Source organism: Dromiciops gliroides, chromosome 2 (genome assembly GCF_019393635.1).
Source record: "Dromiciops gliroides isolate mDroGli1 chromosome 2, mDroGli1.pri, whole genome shotgun sequence".
Classification (NCBI taxonomy): Eukaryota; Metazoa; Chordata; class Mammalia; order Microbiotheria; family Microbiotheriidae; genus Dromiciops; species Dromiciops gliroides.
In genome coordinates, this window is record NC_057862.1 from 343,443,002 (window position 1) to 343,464,397 (window position 21,396).

The 21,396-nt window shown below is 39.0% G+C and overlaps 1 protein-coding gene across 1 annotated transcript in view; it reads left to right on the plus strand.

The window, feature by feature from the left end:
• KCNIP1 (potassium voltage-gated channel interacting protein 1) overlaps positions 1 to 21,396 on the plus strand; it is a 574,190-nt gene that overhangs the window by 29,052 nt on the left and 523,742 nt on the right. The gene's annotated exons all lie outside the window — the stretch shown is intronic.

A 21,396-nucleotide genomic window follows, 5' to 3' on the forward strand; every position in this document is an offset into this window, starting at 1 on the left:
ACCACAGGCTCAGTGAGAGGAAAGGCGGCTAGCCCCAAACCCAGGACCATTCCAAGATGTGCCTCAGTTCTCCAGCAGGCTAATGTTTGAGAAGATCATTGATTTAGAGCAGGAAGGGTCTACAGCAGTCATCTAGAACAACATCTAGACCTAGCTGAGATGAAGGGTTGTGGAGAGCTTTGCCCAAGGTCACAGAGGCCACACACAGAATAAGCTAAAGCTGAAACCTGAGGCCTCTGACTGCAGATTGGGTGGTTTCCCATCATGCCATGCTGCCTTTCACTGAGGGAGATGGGAAGGCTAGAAACTAGAGGCAAAGGCCCTGGCCAGGTCTCTCATGAGCCTGCAGCATCTGTGGGCATTCTCTAGGTGCCTCAGGGCAGCCTTCTTGGGCATGACTCTTGCTGACTGAAGAGTCAGGCTCACAAGGAGTTCAGGGATGACTTCCAAGCACTTTCATCAGGAATCTTGAGGGCCTGGCTAAGATAGATTGACTTTTCTTGAGGAAGTGAGCACATCTCCCTGGAGACTCTGCCTCTGCCTGGGAAGGAGTGTCCAAGGGCAAAGCCCCTGATTATACCCTCCCCTCCCTGAAAAAAGGGCAAACAGTTTAGATTCTTCTTATTGATTTCTTTAATCAATAAGAATATATTAAGTGCCTACTACATATCAAAATGTTCCTTGGAGGTAATAGGGTCACTGGTTTAGAGCCAGAAGGAACATTAGAAGCCAACTGGTCCATGCTTCTCATTTTACACATGTGGAACCAAGGCCCAGAGAGTGTGTGGCTGTCCAAGGTCACACAGGATATTAAGTGGCAGGACCAAAATTCAAACCCAGGTCCTCTGAGTCCAAATCCTTGGAGGAAGCAGGGTTTCTAATTGTTACTCAGTCCCCCATCCCTACCTCTGGCATTAGCATACATCTCTGCCACAATCACTGTATAGGGGTCTCTTCTCAGGCCAAGGAAGGCAGGAAGACTAGAACTTGCAATCTATACATGTAATTTAATAAGGAATAGCCAGGAGCCCAGTGGCTCCTTTGCTAAAAACCTGAGCATGTGTCTTCCTTTGGTTAGATGAGTGGGTCTTTGATGTTTGGCTGGGAAGACCACTGTACAAGTTGGGATCACAATGGTAAAGCAGGCATTCTTCTAAGCCTCCATTTGATGAAACAAATGACCTCATAACCACCCTCTTAGACTCTATTCACTGCTCTTAGAATTGACTCATTATTTCCATGCCATCCATGTAGGAATATATTCTTCCTCCTTCCCCTATCTACAGAATCTTCCCTTCTAACAAGGGATGTTTAAAAAAAAGAAAGAGAAAACATTCTGTTCAGTAAAACTGTGCCCACCACATTCAACTGATTCTGATAGCATATTTGATATTCTGTATCTCAAGTACCCCAGTTCTCTGCAAAATGGTGGGAAGGTACATTTTCTAATCTCCAGCACCAAGTTTAGTCATTATTATTGTGTTTTTCTTTTTGTTGTTTCTTATTACATTCTTGTAGTCATGGAGTATATAGATTTTTCTGTTTGCTCTTACCCGTCTCTGCATCAGTTTATGTAAGTCTTCTTGCATGGGTAGAGGGGGGAAGTTGATTTCCTGAACCTCAGAAGCATTGAAATAATCACAGAAAGGAAGGGACAGATAAGTAGGACTTGAACTGTGGATGGACTGAACAAGGTACAAAGACATTTCTATCTCCTTAAGAATGTGATAGAATTTCCCAAATGGAATTAGAAAGAGAAATACCTTACTATGGGTTGGCAAAAGATTAGTCATACCCCTGTTGGCCCTTAGAAAATAGACATATTAACCCTGAGAGAGATAGTAGAGGCAGCTTAGTGAGCAAGGGAACAGGGGTGGGAGTCAGATATTTCTCTTTTGTCTCTCCCTACGCCCCCAGTGGTTTTAGTTTATAGTTCATAGATTTTTGGTTTTGTTTTTGGTTTTCCCCCACAGTGGAGCTACCTACTCTGTAGAAGACACAGAATCTAGGAAAGAAACAGAGACAGACAGACAGACAGACAGAGACAGAGACAACGAGAGATAGAGTAAGAGTCTGTCCAGTAAGGAAGCAATTTCTAGGATCAGGACTCTTGGCAACAAAGAAGAGAACCAGCATCTAGTTCATCAGGCTAGGGACATCTAGTCCAACTCATACTTGAAAGAATATTCCTACTACAACCTACAGGACAAGTAGTTATCTAACCTATGCTAAGAGACCTGCCTCTGTTTCTAAAGTTGGTTGATTCCACTTTTGAATAACTCTAATTGTTGGAAAGTTTTTCTTGACAGGATGCCTAGATTTGCCCTTTACAGCCTTTAGTCATTATTTCTACTTCAGCTCTCTGTGGCAAAAGAAAATAAGTCTAATTTATCTTACATGTGGTAGCTCATCAAATACTTTTGCTACAGATATTTTCTCTTCCCCAGCAAAACATCTCCAGCTCTTTCAACTAATACTTATATAGGATGAACTTGATACCCTTCACCATTCTAGTCTCCATCTTCAACTCATCAACAAACTTCCTAAAATTTGCTGTTCAGAGCTGATAAAATGTTCCTGTTGTGGTCTGACCAGGGGAAAGTGCTTTGGGACCATTTTTTACCTTCTTTCTGAAAGCAATGTCACTCTTAATTCAGCCCAAGGTTACGTTAGCTTTTTTTGGCTATGAAATCACATGGTTAACTCATATTTAGACTGTGGTCCACTAAAACTCTCTGCTTTTTTTTTCAGGCAAACTGTTGCCTAATCATGCCTCTCCCATCTTGCACTTGTGAAGTCAATATTTAGAACCCAAGTGTAAGGCTTTATCATTTATCCCCATTAAACTTCATCTTTTAAAAATTCAGTCCAAGTTTCTACCTTGTAAAAATCTGGCAATTTGGACTACCATACAATGTAACAGCCATTTTTCCTCCCTTAGTCCCTTCTGCAAACTTAATAAATATGCCATCTGTTTCATTATCCACATCACTGATTAAAATGATAAACTGCTTAGGGCCAAAGATAGATCCTTGGGGCACTCCACTGAAGACATCTTTCCAAGTTCACATACTATCCATTAATAGTGACTACTTTTTAGGTACATCCATTCAGCAAGATTCAAGCCCAGCTAAGAAGTATCATCCAACCTACAGACCTCCTTCATTTCCATAGGGATAGTATTTGATCAGTAATCAGTAATAAAATATTTTGCTAAAAATGAGATAAACTTCATCTATAGCAATTTATTGCTTTCCAGTTTAGAAATTCTGTCAAAAATGATGAAAACAAGACTTGTCTGGCATGTCCTATTCTTTTTTTCTGATTCTTTTTTTTTTGGGGGGTGGAGATGGCAATGAGGGTTAGGTGACTTTCCCAGCATCATACAGCTAGTAAGCATCAAGTGTCTGAGGCCAGATTTGAATTCGGGTCGTCATGAATCCAGGGCCTGTGCTTTATCCATTGAGGCAGCTAACTACCCCCCTGGCATATCCTATTCTTTTTTTTTGGTGAGGCAATTGGGGTTAAGTGGCTTACCCAGGGTCACACAGCTAGTAAGTATCAAGGGTCTGGGGCCAGATTTGAACTCAGGTCCTACTGAATCAAAGGCCGGTACTCTATCCACTGTGCCACCTAGCTGAACCAGCATATCCTATTCTTGCCTAAATTACGCTCATTCTTTGTTATAATCACTTTCTCTTCTAGGAATAAAAATCAAGTTTTCTGGCCTTTATTTTGCAAAATTCCTCTCTCTCTCTCTCTCTCTCTCTCTCTCTCTCTCTCTCTCTCTCTCTCTCCCTCTTTCTCTCTCTCTCTTTCTTTCTCTCCCTCTCCCTCTCTCTCTCTCTTTCTCTCTCTCCCTCTCTCTCTCTTCTGACTGTAGTAACTCAGCAAACAAATCCAACAGTTCTTTCTGAAACTGAGAGTATCACTTATCTGGGTCAAATAACTTGAACTCTTCAAGGGTGGCTAAGTGCTCCCTTTACATCTTATGATTTACAAATAGTATCAAAACCCTATTAGCCACTTTTGTTGGTATAATTTCCAGTCCAGAGATCATCCTCCTGTAAAGAGAAAACAGAAGTAGAATAGAGATTGAACTCCCCTACCCTCTCTCTGTTGTCAATTGCCATCATCTCATCTACCTCCAGTGGTGACCCTATCTATTGATTTTCCTCTTTCCTGAAAACACAGCTTAAAAATAACTTTTTTTCTTGTTTTTTTTTTCCAATATTTTCTTACCAGTCTCTGGACATTCTGTTCTTTTGCCTTCTGGACATTATTCCCATAGTACTATGCCAGAATCCCTTCCCACTATAGTCCATCTTCTACTTAGCTGTCAGATTTATCTTCCTTGTAAGTAGAGGTATGACAATGTCACTCTCTTATTCAATCATCTCCAATGGCACTTTTGAGTCACATATAGAATTTTCTGTTTGGCCTTGAAAGACCTTCATAACCAGTCCCTCTGCTACTTTTCCAGTCTTCTTACAACTTATCCACCCCATCCTATGTACTCTTTGATCTAGTGACATCAACATTATTGTTTCTTGAACAAAAAACTCCATCTCTGTACTCTATACATTTTCACTGGATGTTTCTATGCCTGGAGTTTACTCCCTCCTCATCTCTATCTCCTTGACTTTATGGCTTCCTTCAAATCCCAGCTAAAATTCTACTTTTTGTAGAAAACTTTTCCCAATCCCACTGAGTACTAGGGTATTCCTTCTGTTGATTATCTCCAATCCTATACATAACTAGTTTATACCTATTTGTTTGCATGTTGTCCCCCTGCCCCCGTTAGACTGTGAGTTCCTTGAGAGGGAGGATTGTCTTTTACCTTTTTTATATTGCCAGCATAAGTGCCTGATACATAGTAGGCACTTGATAAATGCTTGACTACTGACTGACCTGCTTTTGCTTCTATCTTTTGTGCTTATCTTCTTTTTAAAAATAAATTTCACTTGTTCATTTTGTTTTTATATCAATCATATACATATCTTTTTTCTTTTTTTTGCAGGGCAATGAGGGTTAAGTGACTTGCCCAGGGTCACACAGCTAATTAAGTGTCAAGTGTCTGAGGCTGGATTTGAACTCAGGTCCTCCTGATTCCAAGGCCAGTGCTTTATCCACTTCACCACCTAGCTGCCCTGCATATCTTTTTAAGATCCAAGTGTGTTGATGAGTTCCCTATGTATCCAAGTTACTCTCTTCAGACAAATCCTATTTTTCCTCATCATCCTTATGTTTTCAGACCTAATTCTTGAGAGTTTTCCTTTCTTCCTGGGCTGATTTTCCTTTTAGAATTTCAGTTTATGGGATCCAACTCCTATTTCCTATAAACCATTTTTTACTCTTCTAAAATCTAAAGTGCAACAAAGATTATGCCATGCTTTCATTTTCTTCTCTATCACAAACATTAGAGAGGTAATGGTCAAGTCCAAACTATGATTCCTATTACTGACACCTTTTTTTTGCTCTAAGTAATTTATATTTTTCATAAAAGTATTTTGTTATTTTTCCAGTTACATGTAAAGATAGTTTTCAACATTTGTTTTCATAAGATTTTTAGTTCCAAATTTTTCTCCCTCCATCCCTTCCCTCTCCCCTCCCCAAGACAACAAGCAATCTGATAAAGGTTATGTACAATCACATTAAACATATTTCTGCATTAGTCATGTTGTGAAAGAAGAATCAGAACAAAAGGGGAAAACCTCAAAAAAGAAAAAAACAACAACAAAGTAGTAGAAATAGTATGGTTCAATCTGCATTCACGATCTGCAATTCTTTTTTCTGGATGTGGAGAACATTTTCCATCATGAGTTCTTTGGAATTGTCTTGGATAATTGCACTGCTGAAAAGAGCTAAGTTTATCACAGACGATCATCACACAATGTTGCTGTTATAATGTTACTTTAGTCTACTCAAGTCTTTCCAGGTTTTTCTGAAATCTGCCTGCTCATCATTGCTTACAGCACAATAGAATTCCATTATATTCATATACCACAACTTGTTCAACCATTCCCCAATTGATGGGTATCCCGTCAATTTCCAATTCTTTGCCACCACAAAGAGAACTGCTATAAATATTTTTGTGCATGTTGGTCTTTTTCCCTTTTCAATGATCTCTTTGGGATACAGAACTAGGAGTGGTATTACTGGGTCAAAGGGTATGCACAGTCTCATAGTCCTTTGGGCATAGTTCCCAATTGCTCTCCAGAATGGTTGGATCAGTTCACAACTCCACCAACAGTGGGTTCGTGTTCCAATTTTCCCACAGCTTCTCCAATATTTATTATTTTCCTTTTTTGTCTTATTAGCCAGTCTGATAGGTGTGAGGTGGTACCTCAGAGTTGTTATAATTTGCATTTCTCTAATCAATAGTGATTTAGAGCATTTTTTAATATACTGCCACCCTTTCAATCAGTTCTCCCTATTAGACTGAACCAGAATAGAATTTACTCCCTCATTAATTCAAATACCCCCTGCCCCCTAGGTGATTAATAGAATAAACTAATTACCACCTTTTTTTTCTTTGTATCCTTAGTGCCTAACCCTGTGTTTGGTAAATAGTTTCAGTTGTTTAGTTGTTTTGCAGTCTTGTCCTATCCTTTGTGACCCCATTTGAAGTTCTCTTGGCAGAGATACTGGAATGGTTTGCCATTTCCTTTTCCAGCTCATTTTATAAATGAGGAAACTGAGGTAAAAGGGTTAAGTAACTTGCCCAGGGTCATACAGCTAGTAAGTGTCTGAGGCCAGATTTTAAATCAGGAAGAATCTTTCTGACTCCAGGCCTGGCACTCTATATAGTAGTACATTCTATATAGTACATAGTAGGTGCTTAATAAATGCTCATTGGTTGATTTATTATGTACAGATATGTAGAGTTATTAGGATTTTAGAGTTTAATAAGATCATAGTCTCATTAAATATAATCTTCCTCCCTTGCTTTACAAATAAAGAAACTGAGTTTCAGAGAGATCATGTGAGTTACCCAAGCTCACATGGGCAATAAGTAGCAGGGCTAGGATGTTAACCTAGTTCCATTACCTCCAAATCTAGTATTCTTTCTGCTATACCTTATGATTTCTCAAAAAGACAGATAGACGCTTGACTGACAAACATTGAGGAAAATACCCAAGTAAAATGAAATGAATGTGCTTTCCTTTACATATAAAAAATGATCTATTGACCACCCATCTATAAGACATACACCTGAAGTTGTTATTCTTATAGAGTATAGATGCTTTGCATTCAATCATCCATATTTTGTCTCCTCACCCCACTTATGACCCAATATTGTGCATCTGAAAGACAGCTGGCTAAGAAAGGGTGTATGCAATTCACAAAGCACATCTAATCAGCAAATGTGAAGATCAAATCTTGGATATATTTTCTATATATCCTCAAACTAACTATGACTGAAAGGCTTTTATAATTAGATAAAACAAAATATTTAAAGTCAATAACCACGGACAAGATACTCTGGATTTTGAAATTACAGCAAGAGAGATGGTGTATTATATTGGGTTATTCTCTTAGATATAAGCTTCTTTTTTGGCCTAGCTTATTTATTTTATTCTGAACTTAAGAAATAAAACAAGCATTTCCATAACATAGTAGAATAGAAAAAAAAGATAATTTTATCTCTGATGGTTCAGTAAGCTTTTTGGGCTGCCTCTGGATAAGACATCACCTTGATAAATTAGCCCAAGACACAGAAATACTGCAGTTGGTGTGGAGATGCAATTTAATTTCCAATTAAGCTTGATTTTGGGCTGAGGTAGTTTACTTGCCCCACACTGTGATGATTACCCCCAATCAAACCTGTTATGTTTAGAGATTATTCTCCTATGGTGTGAACTTTCAAAAAACCCCAAGTATTTATACATTTAGAAAGCTAGAGACTTTGGCACATATATGCCATTTCTGAGTGCTTTTTCTAATGATATGAATTTTAACCATTTAGAAATGAGCCTAATCCTGACCTCTCCATTATATGTGGTGGAAATTCTCAGGATCTCAATAACTTCTGTTCTTCAAGTTTAGTATGCTTCTGCCTCTGTACAGAATTCACCTTTTCCCCCACATTTATTTATTTTATTTTTAATTTATGGAATCAAACCAGCATTTCTATAACAAAGTGTAATAAAAAGATGATTGCACCTGAAACTGTAAATTTATTGTGCACAGTTTGCTCTTCCTTTTAAATATAATATAAAGTTATCATGTAAATTTCCTTTTTTTTTCTTCCCTCCCCATCACTGACCTAGAGATGGCTACCATTAGACACACACACACACACACATATATATGTATGGATATATATACATATGCACATTTATACATATATATACATATATGTGTTTGTTTATATATATATAATTATTCTATACATCTATTTATCAGACAGCTTCCCATTTTGAAGATTGATCTAGTAAACCTGGATTTATAAACTGTTTTATAAACAATGAGTTAGGGATTTAGCAAGGTCTCAGGACTTCTCCAAGGTCAACAGAAAATAGAGTTAAGATTCAGGGCTTTTTTTCCCTAAATGGACCAATGAATTTCATTGTTCTCTCTTTAGTTAAGGAGGAAAATGCATTTGTATATGTGTCTGTGGGTTTATTTGTAGTTATGTGAATACACATCTTTTCTTATAAGGTATGATTCTATTAGTCCCAGATTGTCCCCATTCTTGAACTTATGCCTAGGTGCTTATGCATTGTTACAATGGGAAGAAGTAGCTTGTTGGTGGGTCTGCCTGACTCAAGTCTCCCCACTTCAATCCATCCTCCATTTAGCCAACAAAGTGATTTCTAAAGTGCCAGTCTGAGTATGCCCCACCCCCAACTCAACAAACTCCATTGGCTTCCTACTGTTTCTAGGATCAAATACAAAATACTCAGGCATTCAAAGGTCTTTGTAACCCAACCTCTTCCTATCTTCCCTGTCTTCTTACATCCTACTCCCAACATGTACTCTTGAATGCAGTGACATTGGCCTCCAGCTTGTTCCATAAACCAGACACCATCTCTTGGATCCAGGCATTTTCTCTGGCTGTCCCCCATATTTGGAATGCTCTCCCTCCCTTTTAAGTTCCCCCCATTTATCTATTTACTTTGTATGTATTTGTTTGTACATTGTCTCCCTCATGAAATCGTAATCTCCTTGTGGTCAGGAAAAAAACATTTGCTCTTTTTTTTGGTATCCCCAGCACTTAGGACAGTGTCTGGCAAATAGTAAGCACTTAATAAATATTTATTGATTGATGACTGCAGTAGGTTCAGGATGATCCTAGAGAGAAAGATCTTGATGGAAATAGGATCATACTAGGGTGATGCTATTCCTAAGAACATTCAGTTCTAGTCAGGAAGGCCCTGTATGCCATGAAAATACTTTCAGCTGTACTTGAGGCAGACTTTTGCAAAGTCCATCATTGTCTATCCATCACTGAGAGTCAGAAGAACTGTGTTCTACTTCAAGCCTTATCACTAACTATCATCTGACCTTGGACAAGAAATTTTACTTTGAGCCTCCATTTCCTCATTTGTTGTTAAAGGAGGATAATGCCACCTCTCTTTCCACCTCACAAAGTTTGTTGTAGGAATCAGCCACATTTTAAAAATTATGTGAAAGTGCTTTGAGAAGCAGTACTAGATAAATAAATATAAGGGTGTATTATACTGTCTAGAGAATGATATTGAACTTTAGTCTCACTGGGCTTCAATTTTCTCACCTGCAAAATGTAGTAACTAACCCCTAAGATCTCAATCAGCTTCAGATCTTTGATTCTATCAGTTATGGAAAGCTTATTTTTAAATTGCAAAGTAAGACCATGATGTTGTTTGCCTTTGATGCTGTTAAAGTGAATAGGCCAGAACCCAAATCAATTTCTTCGCACTCGTGTCCATTATGATAGACCACGTCATACAGTGTAAGGAAAGTTGGATTTGGAAACAGATACTCTGGTTTTGAGTCCTAGATCTCTTCTTGGTACCTGTAAAAACTGAAGCAGGTGACTTTAACTCACGGGCCTCAGTTTCATCATCAGTAAAATGGAGGATTGGAATAAACTATTTCTATGATCTCTTTCAGCCATCTCTTTAGCACCTATCCAAAATGACCACATTTACCTTCAGGAGAACTATTGGTTCCCCTGAATTTTAAAGGTAGACATTGGAATGCTGGTGAGGACCCTACCTCCTACCTCCAATAATCATTCGCTACCTCCCCAACTCTGAGTTCTTAGATCTGAGAAATGCTTCAATCCTGTTTAGAGCATCAGAACCACTTGTACTTAAATTAATTTATAGATTTAGTGCTATACCAATTAAACTCCCAAGAGAACACTTTAAAAAACTAGATGCAATAACAATTTTCATGTGGAGGAACAAAATGTCTAGAATCTCAAGGGAAATAATGAAAGAAACTAGGAGTGAAAGGGTAATAATACTTTTAGACATCAAATTATATTACAAAGCAATAATCATCAAAACTCTTTGGTAGTGGTTTAAAAAGAGAAGTTGATCAATAGAACAAATTAGATTAGCAAGAAACTGTAACAATTGCAATCAATAACCCAGTGCTCTACAAACTCAAGAACATAAGCGACTTGGAAACTTTCTTTTTGATAAGAACTGATGGAAAACCTGGAAAGCGGTAGGGCAGAATTCGGGTTTAGACAAATATCTTACAATATTCACTCCCAATTAGCCCGTAAAAGACACACAATTTCAATAAAGCAATCAACAATCCTTTATGAAGGTTTTGCAATATGCCAAGCACTGTGCTAAATGTTGGGGATACAAAGAAAAAAAATAAGGCATTCAGTAGAATTGAGAGTTGAAAGTGCTTGCCCTCAAGGATCTTGTAGTCTATCTTAATCTGATACAAAGTGAACCATAAATTTATTTTTTTTATTTCTGCATTAGTCATGTTGTGAAAAAAAATGAGAATAAAAGGGAAAAACCTCAAAAAAGAAAAAAAAACAACCAAAAACATAGAAATAGTATGGCTCAATCTGCATTCAGATTCCACAGATGTTGGGGTTTTTTTGGATGTGGAGAGCATTTTCCATCATCAGTCTTCTGGAATTGCCTTGGATCATTGTATTGCTGAGAAAAGCTAAGTCTATCATAGCTGATCATTGTGCAGTGTTGCTGTTACTGTGTACAATGTTCTCCTTGTTCTGCTCACTTCACTCAGCATCAGTCCACTTAAATCTTTCCAGGTTTTTCTGAAATCTGCCTGCTCATTATTTCTTATAGCACAATAGTATTGCATTACATTCATATACCACAATTTTTTCAGCCAGTCCTCAATTGATGGGCATCTCTTAGATTTCCAATTCTTTGCCAACACAAAGAGAGCTTTTAGAAATATTTTTGTACATGTGGGTGGATCCTTTTCCCTTTTTATGATCTCTTTGGGATATAGAGCAAGTAGTGGTATTACTAAGGTCAAAGGGTAGGCACAGTACCATAGCCCTTTGGGCATAGCTGAACCATAAATTAAAAAAAATGAAGGGGCAGCTAGGTGATACAGTGGATAAAGCATTGGACCTGGATTCAGGAGGACCTGAATTAAAATCCAGCCTCAGATCCTAGAGACTTACTAGCTGTGTGACCCTGGACAAGTCATTTAACCATCATTGACTGGCATAAACAAACAAACAAACAAATAAATAAATGAACAAATAAATAGATAATACATAAATGAATGAATAAATAGATAAAGAAATAAACAAATAGAGAAATGAATGAAGAGAGAAAATAGAAGACAAGCTTGGGTAACTTTCACAACTATGGCTAGAGGGAGAATTCTTAACCAAGTAAGAGAAAGAGAAAAGCTAAATAAAATGAAATGAAATGTTATATAATTATAATGAGCAAGCTTAGCCCTGGAGAAGTCAGTAAAGCAGTATTTATTAAGTGTGTACTGTGTGCCACACACTATGCAAAGTGCTGAGAATGCAAAGAATGGAAGAAAAAAAAACATTGTCCCTTCCCTCAAATATGTAAATAATTAAATTTATACAAAATACATACAAGAAGCTGAAAAGTATTCTCATAGGGAAGACACTTGAGAGGGAAAGGGAGATGTCTTGCAGAGGTGGGACTTGACCTGAGTCTTGAAGGAATCCAGGGAAGCCAGAGGCAGAGGTAAGGGGGCAGAGTGTGGCAGATACAGGGATATACTGTGCAAAGGCATGGAGTCAAGAGATGGTGGATCTGATTCAATCCTTTAATCCAGAGGTGAGAGACAATGGGTGTGGAATATTACATATACTATCAGACACAGTCCATGATGTGTTGATTGGTTTGTTTGAACTGCTTTTGTTTTCACTCTTAAAACCAAACCAAACAAACAAAGCTCACTTTGTCACAAAAGAGGAAACAGGGAGATATTACAAAAGAAGGAAGGAAGGAAGGAAGGAAGGAAGGAAGGAAGGAAGGAAGGAAGGAAGGAAGGAAGGAAGGAAGGAAGGAAGGAAGGAAGGAAGGAAGGAAGGAAGGAAGGAGGGAAGGAAGGAGGGAAGGAGGGAGGGAAGGAAGGAAAGGGAGGGAGGAAGGAAGGGAAGGAGAGGAGAAAGGCAAAGCAAGGCAAGGGGAAAGGCCAGGCAATTACTTTTACCATCTGTCCTTGACTCCAAACCCTTTATACCAAGAGGCTTGGGTTGCCCACCTGGCATTCACAATGAACCAGTATGGCAAGACTTCTCCTTCCTTGGATAAATTAAGCAAGGGATATGGTGGCAGGAGGGGGTATGTGTCCTGAGTAAATGTACTAGCTCAATATTGCAGTCCTGGAAGAAGAGGCTGTTCTGTTCAGTCTTCAAATAATTTAGATTTAGGCCAGTGCTAGTTTTCAACAAGTTGTTTGAAAAATTCATTTTTACTCCCTTTTCACACTTTGACTTTTCAGTGCCCCTACTCCCCTTCAGGTACTCCCAGGTAGCCCCAGGCCCTTCTATAGCAGCCATACCTGTTGTTCCTGCTCTTCATTGTCCTCATGCCCTTCACTCTGTTTTTTTTTTTCTTTCCAAACACCAGCCCCAATTGGAACTCACCTTTCTTTTGTCTAATGGCCTCATAGTGTTGTCTGGAAATCTAATCAATCGGACAAAAGGCAATAATGGGTTAATAGGCTAATTGTCTAAGCTGTTGCCTCTAGGAGGTCACTGAATTTTTTAAAAGGAAATTCCTGGTGACAATACCTTAACCCAAAGGACCAGTGTAAATCCAAGGTTTTCAGAGGTCATTGGCAGACTGTCAGGTTTATGCTGGAGTTAGTTAGGACTAGCTATAGATTGTTCAAATTTCAGTGTGATTATTTATACCTTGTCAATCTCCAAATGCTACAAATCTGGGTTTGATTTATTCTTTTGTTTGATTGCCTAGACTTAAGAAAGTAATGGAAGGGGCAGCTAGGTGGCGCAATGGATAGAGCACCGGCTCTGGATTCAGGAGGACCTGAGTTCAAATCTGGCCTCAGACACTTTACACACTTACTAGCTGTGTGACCCTGGGCAAGTCAGTTAACCCCAATTGCCTTACAAAAAAAAAAGAAGAAAGTAATGGAGACAATGGTAATAATGCAGATTAATTTTTTTTGGCAGGGCAATGAAGGTTAAGTGACTTGCCCAGGGTCACATAGCTAGTAAGCGTCAAGTGTCTGAGGATGGATTTGAACTCAGGGTTCTCCTGAATCCAGGGTCTGTGCTTTGTCCACTGCACCACCTAGCTGCCCCCTACAGATTAAATTTAAAAGTTTCACGAGTACCTTTTCCCCCTCAAGAGCTGTTTTGTAAAACATTTGCTAGCACACCCGTAAGTAATGGGGAGATATTCAGCTCTGGAGGACCTCTCAGTGTTCCTCAAATCACAGTGAGGAGGTCACTGCTAATTCTATATACTCATAGGACTGGCCATATCCACCAAGGCATGAAATAAGACAGAGCTGTAAGTAAAATTAGAGATCACTTAACAGGATCCCTTCTTTTACAAAGGAAGAAAATGAGTCAAAGGATCAAACTTCAGATTGTATATGGGCGTCAGGGCTAGTTTGGAAGTCAGCTCTTAATTTTACAGGACAGAGTACTCTCACCAGCTGAGAAACAAGCAGCCCTAGACACAGCTGGCTGGTTTGGCTTTGAGACAATTTTCTCTCATTTGAAGATGATTTTTAATTTCATTTTCATACGGGGAGGAGAGCATGGGGAGTTTTGTTTACCAGAAAGTAGGAAACCCAGATGGAGATCAGGAGCAGGGAATGGGAAGGTCTTTGGATAAATTTAAAAGAAATAGTCACAGGGCACATAAAATCACTAGTATCTTTGGATTAGGAAGAGTTTATGGAGGGGGTAGGGTATCATCCAGCCGGGACCTGGACATCCCCGGGTTATAGCCCTGGATTTGATTATCTTGATTTGGTTTCCTTTTCCCTGTATTTAGGAACCAGAATGAGATATCAGTGAATAGTACCAGATGGGCAGAGGATAGGTTTGCCAACCCTGGCTGAAGACAAGGGAATGTGTTTAACCTATAGCTAATGGAGCACAGAACAAGAAACATCTGGGAAGACTCAAATATTATCATAATAGGGATGACACTTGAAATATACATAGTATCTTTCTTGATGGACTTCCTGCTTTGTTCTGACTTACAAATCAGTTTGCTTTTGCTGCATCAGTGACTGGCTGAGTTCTCTGAGGGAATTTAGTCTTGGCTGGAAATACCCAAGTAAAGCCCAACCAGTTTTTCCAGACTGGATTTCACAGAATGTTATGCTGGGAGACACTGGAAAGGAGTACAACCCATAATCTGCCTTATTTCCTCTATCAATTGCTAATTGGAACAAATTGATCCCTAACTCTCTTTTTCTCTTCTTCTGTTTTCCTTTCTTTTTCCTGAGTCACTACATTCTCTCCATCTTTCTCTGTTTCTCTATCTCTGTATCTTAATTTTTATTATGAGTTTAATAAATGCCAAATGAAAAAAAGAACATTTTCGTATTCCAGTCCCTATTCAAACAGAAAAAATGATTATATATGAAATCGCAACACACTAGATTACATAAAGCTTGCTTTTTATTTTATGCATCTTTTTAAAAGTCTTGCTTTTTAGGAAAAAATATAATTAATTCACTGTTAAAATATTATTTTCAAAACTCTCCTGTTTCTATCTGTTTCCTTCTGACCTTCCTTCTGTGCATTAGAAAAATGTTTCAGTTTCTCTTTTCTTTTTATTCTTTGGGGAGGAAGTAACAGTATCTCTAGCTCTACTCCCCCCTCTTTTCCCCTGTGACATAAAAGCAAAATGAAATCTTCATGATAAATAATCATAGTCAATAAAAAACAAACCTACAAATTGGCCATATCAAAAAATACATGTCATGTCTCATCCTGTACAAGAGTCCCTTACCACCTCTCTGTCAGGGAGATATCTCATTTCATCATCAATTCTCTGGAATTGTGGTTAGTCATTGCATTGATCAGAATTCTTAAGTCTTTCAAAGATGTTTGTCCCTACAATATTGGTGATACTGCATGAACTGTCCTCCTGATTATTCTTATTTCAGTCTGCATCACTTATGTCTTCCCAGGTTTCTGTGAACCACTTTCATTGTTTTTTATGGTTAATAATATTCCATTACATTAATTTACCATAATTTGTTCAGCAGTTCTTCAAATGATGAGCATTTCCTTTGTTTCCAGTTCTCTGCTATAACAAAAAGAGCAACTATAGATATTTTGCACATATGGATCTTTTTCTTTATTCTTTTATCTCTTTGGGATACAGATATAGTAGTAGTATCACTGGCTATGCACAGTACAATGACATTTTGGACATAGTTCCAAATTACATTTCGGAAAGGGAGGAGGACTAATTCACAGCTCTACCAACAAGCTATGGCCTGTCTCTCTGCAGCCCCTTTATTTTCAACATTGTCATTTTCCTTTTTGGTCATTTTTTGCCAATCTGATATATGTGAGTTAGATAAATCTCTCTCATTGCCTGTATTTCTCTCTTTTTAAAATTTCTGCCTCTGCCTCTCCCATGTTCTTCCACCTTTCATGCTCTCCCTCTTCCTTTCCTTCTCTTTGTCTCTTTCACTCTCTATCTCCACCCAACACGTATATGTTAAGCACCTACTATGTGCCAGGCATTATGCTAGGGACTAATACAAAAATAATCCTTGACCTCAAAGAGTTTGCATGCTACTGATGAGAATCAACATACATACAGGTCAATAAATACAAAGTATTCATTCTTTCATTTTCAACACTTCTTGCCCTTTTCCCCATGGCTCCTCTCTTTAGGATTGTGGATTTTGTGGGCATAGACAGTAGCTGCTGCCATTCTCAATAATGGCCATCTCCCATTCCTAGTTGCAAAGATATTCATAGAGCAGTTTCCATGCCCCTTGGCTAACCATCTAGGGCCTCACTGTCCAATCTCTAAGCATCTTCCTGCCTGTGTCATCAGATAAAAAATAAAATCATACAGGCTTTATGAGAATGTTTCTCTTTCCCATAAAACCCATGATGTTCATGGTTAAGCTACCCTACTATTAAGAAAACAAAATCAATCAACAAGTTTACTATGTGCCAGGCACTGTGCTAAGAGGATGCAAAGAAAGACAAAAACATCCTTTTTCCTCAAGGAGGTTACATTCTAATGAGTTTTAAAGACTCAGAAGTCCCATGCATACACTAAGAAAAGTTAGAAAAACTGAACAATGTAGGGACTTCATGTCAAAAGCCTGTCGTTGACATCCATGGCTAACCTCTCTCCTTCTGTCCTCCTACTTGGCATGACTGTGGAAGTCCCCTCCCACTAACTAAAATCAGATACATACACACACACACACACACACACACACACACACACACTCATTTTCCTCAAAGACTTGGAACTAGGGGCATCCTTTGCCTTGAATCTCCTTGGTTTCCCCATGTCTCTCTCCCTGTGTGACTCATTTTTAGGTTTTGGACCTTCCCTGGAACATGCCATAATAAAGCTTTCTGGATTTATAACTTACTTACCTATCTAATATTTATGAAAACCTCCTTGAAATTCCACAACTGGTTCAACAGACACATGCATTTATATTCCTTTAACTCTTTCTCCCTTCTCCTTCAGTTAGCAAAATTCTGTGATTCTGAGGCTATGTATATATGTGTGTATGTATAGGTATGTGTGTATAGGTGTATATGTATATGTATGTACATATGTAAGTAGTATAATACTAGTAGCATAAACTTGAATACTCTGCTAGAAAAGTGGGGTCAGTCAATAAGCATTTATTAAATGCCTATTTTATGTGTGTGTGTGTGTGTGTGTGTGTGTGTGTGTGTGCAAAGCACTGTGCTTAGTGTTAGGATCTTGATCCCTGAATACTTTTATAGTTCTACCTAGGTTTATTTGGTAGCAGCTCTGCTTGAAATTGTACAAGATGGCCCCAGGAGACCTATATTGGTTTTGGGGATCATGTGGCTCCTTGTGCTATGTTTGTCTCTTTGGGTCCAGAAGCTCTTTGGGAAAGACTATGGAAGAATAATCCCTTCTGGTGAACCATGGGCCTGTGAGCACTTTATTTTACTGTGAGAGATGAGTTGAAAATTAAGGGGGAGGTAGAAGCTCATTAGCAGTATGATTTATTAAAAGCTAATGAATGCTTTCTGCTCCCAGCCAGCAATTACATCAAAATGTATTTTTTTCTCTGTGTCTAACCTGATCATGTTTAAATGCCCATTATTTCATGCCCACCTTGGGATTTCCAGGAGAGAACAAACAGGTATATGATTTCTCAAAATATGACAGCAAAACCCCTAAAGGGTTAGATAGGAGAAGAGTGAAAAAGATAAAAATCCACAGCATATTTTGGACCACCTGTAGTAAAAGAATCAGTAATGGATAGAGCCTTGTACTTGGGGTTAGGAAATCTTGAATTCAGATCCTACTAAGGCACTCACTAGAATGTCCTTGGGCAAGTTAGAATCTCTCTCAGCCTCAATTTTCTAATTTATAAAATGTGAATAATAATATTAGCACCTACCTGATGTTATAATGAGACTCAAATGAGATATTTTTGATACTTTTGCAAAGCACTTTGCAAATCTTAAAGTGCTATATGAATATTGACTGTTATTTTTATATCCATATGGCCATCTGGACTGGGTATTCTTTAAAAAGTAGGTTTTCTAGTCTGGCCTCACCAAATCTCATGCAGAAGAAACTAAGTTGAGGGCCCCTGAAAGATAAGGACATTCCTGTGTATCACAGTCTTTTATGTAGATTAAGCAAACATATGAAGATTCCATGTACATCAGCACTCATTATTTAGGTCACTTGGCTAAGCACTTCTCAGAAAAGAATCATGGTGTTGATCAGATTTCTCTAGTTCTAGCAAAATGTAAGCTCCTAGAGATCAAAGAGTGTTTGAGATTCATCTTTGTATTGCCAGTATATAGCCTAATGCCTGGTGCTTATTAAGTGTTTGATAAATATTTATTGAAATGAATTCAGAAGCAAGGAATACTCATTGATTTTGAAATCCCAGACTTGCCATTGACTCAGCAGTGATTTGTACCACCTTTGTATTTTTTACAAAGAGAGTTCGCTATGTGGCATAATGGAGAGCTAGCCTCAGAGTCAGGAAGATTTAGGTTCAAATCCCGTTCCTGACACGTACTGGCTATTTGAACTAGGGTAGATTGTCTAACCTAAACAGTTAAGTGGTACAGTGGATGGAGCACTGGAGCTGGCGTTAAGAAGACCTGAGATCAAATCTGGCTTTAGACACTTGTTAGTCGTGTGACCCTGGGTGATTCATTTAATCTCTATCTGCTTCATTTTCATCACCCATAAATGGGGATAATAATAGCATACCTACCTCCCAGGTTTGTTGTAAGGATAAAAGGAGATACTATTTGTGATGTACTGTGTAAACCTTAATGTCCCATATAATGCTAGTTTTTATTATCATTGTTGTTATTATTATTTTTTATCTATGTGACTGGGTAAGTCATTTGATTTCTTAATTCCTCATGTAGCTCTTTAAGCCTATAAGCTGCAGATGAAGTGCTGGTATATCCTGTTATTTAAGATAAAATCACAGGTCTGGACCAACACAACTTGTTCTTGAATCAGTCTATGGGTCTCAAACTGGAAATTTCCAAGGGAAAGGAGGATGTTGGGAAGATTCACTCTGTATTGCTTTCAGTACAATTAATAAATAGATTCTGATGACAATACTTTGGAAGAATTACCCCCAAAATTAATGATCCCGGGAGTCCGAGTTAAAGAAGCCTATTAAGAGTTGAATTAAATTTAATCAATCAATAATCATTTACTTAGTAAGCTACTGCTTCAAAGGCAGGACCTGGGCTGGGTCCTGAAAATACAAAGACAAAAGTGATACAGTTCTTGACTTCAAGGATCTAACATTATATAGAAAGAGATTAAATTTCCTAAGATTATATTGAACTGAGACATGCTCTAAAAACCTGAGTTCCCAGGTTTCCAGGAAGATATCTCAATGTGTTCTAGTCCATGATGATGCTCCATTTCAAAGGAAAGGGAGTCCTATGATAATTTTCAGGGTCTTCGTTTCTGCCTCTCCTTGCTCTGAGGGAATATGGAAATGCATGGACTCAGCTATCTAACCAGTAGGCTTCTGTGGCTTCAGGGTACTGAAAGGAGGTCCACTGGGTAGGCATTGTGAGGATGAGTGAATGAGTGAAAAACCATTTATTAATGATTTCATATGTCCTGAGCATTGTGAGAAGTGCTGAGAGTACAAAGCAAAAAGCAGACTTTTTGCTCTCAGGGAGCTCACATGCTAACCAGAGGAGACAATACAACATGGAGGATTCAGCTGAAGGGTGGCTAGCAAGGACCCAGAGTACTTAAGATGCATGAAGGTGTCTGTCCTGCATAATAAGGGAGCATGGAGGGCAGCTAGGTGGCACAGTGGATAAAGCACCTCCCCTGGATTCAGGAGGATCTGAGTTCAAATCCAGCCTCAGACACTTGACAGTTACTAGCTGTGTGACCCTGGGCAAGTCACTTAACCCTCACTGCCCCACAAAAAAAAAGAAGGAGGAGGAGGAGGGAGGAGGAGGAGGGAGAATGGAGGGGAGTGACCCACTACCATAGAGAATAGGAAAACTGAGAAACTCCAGGTCTCTCTTCCACTCCTTCCCTTAGGAATGGAAGTGTTTTATAGGGTTTCCTTCAGCAGGGGGTGGAGATGGGGGAATAATACTTGGAAAAGGGGAAAAGAGAAAAATAGCTAGGGATTTGGAAAGTGGAGGGTGGCTTCTTCTGGTGCCAACTAGGATTTACCAGACACATCCCAAAGTGGCCTGTGGCAGGGTAGGGTCAAGGTCATTTGGTAACAGTTCTAGCTGGGGACCTCCCAGTTCCCCCAGTAGTGTGTGAGGGGAAGGAGAGTGTTTTCAGTTGATGTAGATAGATGTACACAGATCACTCTTGCCTTTCTATGCTTTAGGTTCATGGGTGTGTAAAGGCCTCATGGTAGAGTGAAGAGAGTGCTTGACTTGAAATCAATATGTGTGGATTCAAGCCCTGGTCCCATCATCCACTAGCTGGACAAACCACTGAGACTTTCTGAGCCTCAGTTTACTTGCCTATGAAAAATGGAGAGAATATTTGCACCACTTGCTTCACAGGGTTTTGAGGGGAGCAGTTTGTAGGCCTTTAAGGGCTGTGTTAATAGTCACTGTATTAAGTCACTGACTATTTAAGAAGCCCCAGGTCTGTACTGACTATTGTGACAAATACAAGAGAAGACAAGGGCCCCAGCTGAAGGTGTGCCTGCATCATGCTTTGACTGGAAGGATAAGACTTTGATCTGACAGAGAGTAAAGGAAGGCATTATACAGTCAGTTGTTATTGTGTGGGACACATCACAAGTGCTGTAGGAATTCAGAGGACAGAGGAGTTTCTGAGGCTGGTGAGCGAAGGCTTTGTGAAGGAGTTGAGACTTTGAAGGATGACTAGGCTTTTCATGGACCAAGAGGATTGGAGCCATTACATTCCATATGGGGAAAGCAGCACAAGCCAAACATGAGGTGGAAATCAGCTTCAATTTGGGGGGAAATTAAGGCTCAGGAGACGGACCTGGCTGGTGGCTGTGTCACAAAACGGTGAGTGTTAGGAGAAGAAAGTTGGTAAGGTAGGACGGAGGCACACTGTGTGTAGAGTTTCGACTCAATCCAACAGGAAGTAGGGAATCGTGGTAGACTTTTGAGCAAGTGTGTGATGCGGTAAACATTAATCTCACATGGGTATCTGGGTTGAACTGGAGAAAAAGGGACTAAATGCAGGGAGAAATCGTGGTGAATAGATCTGAAAAAGAATGTTG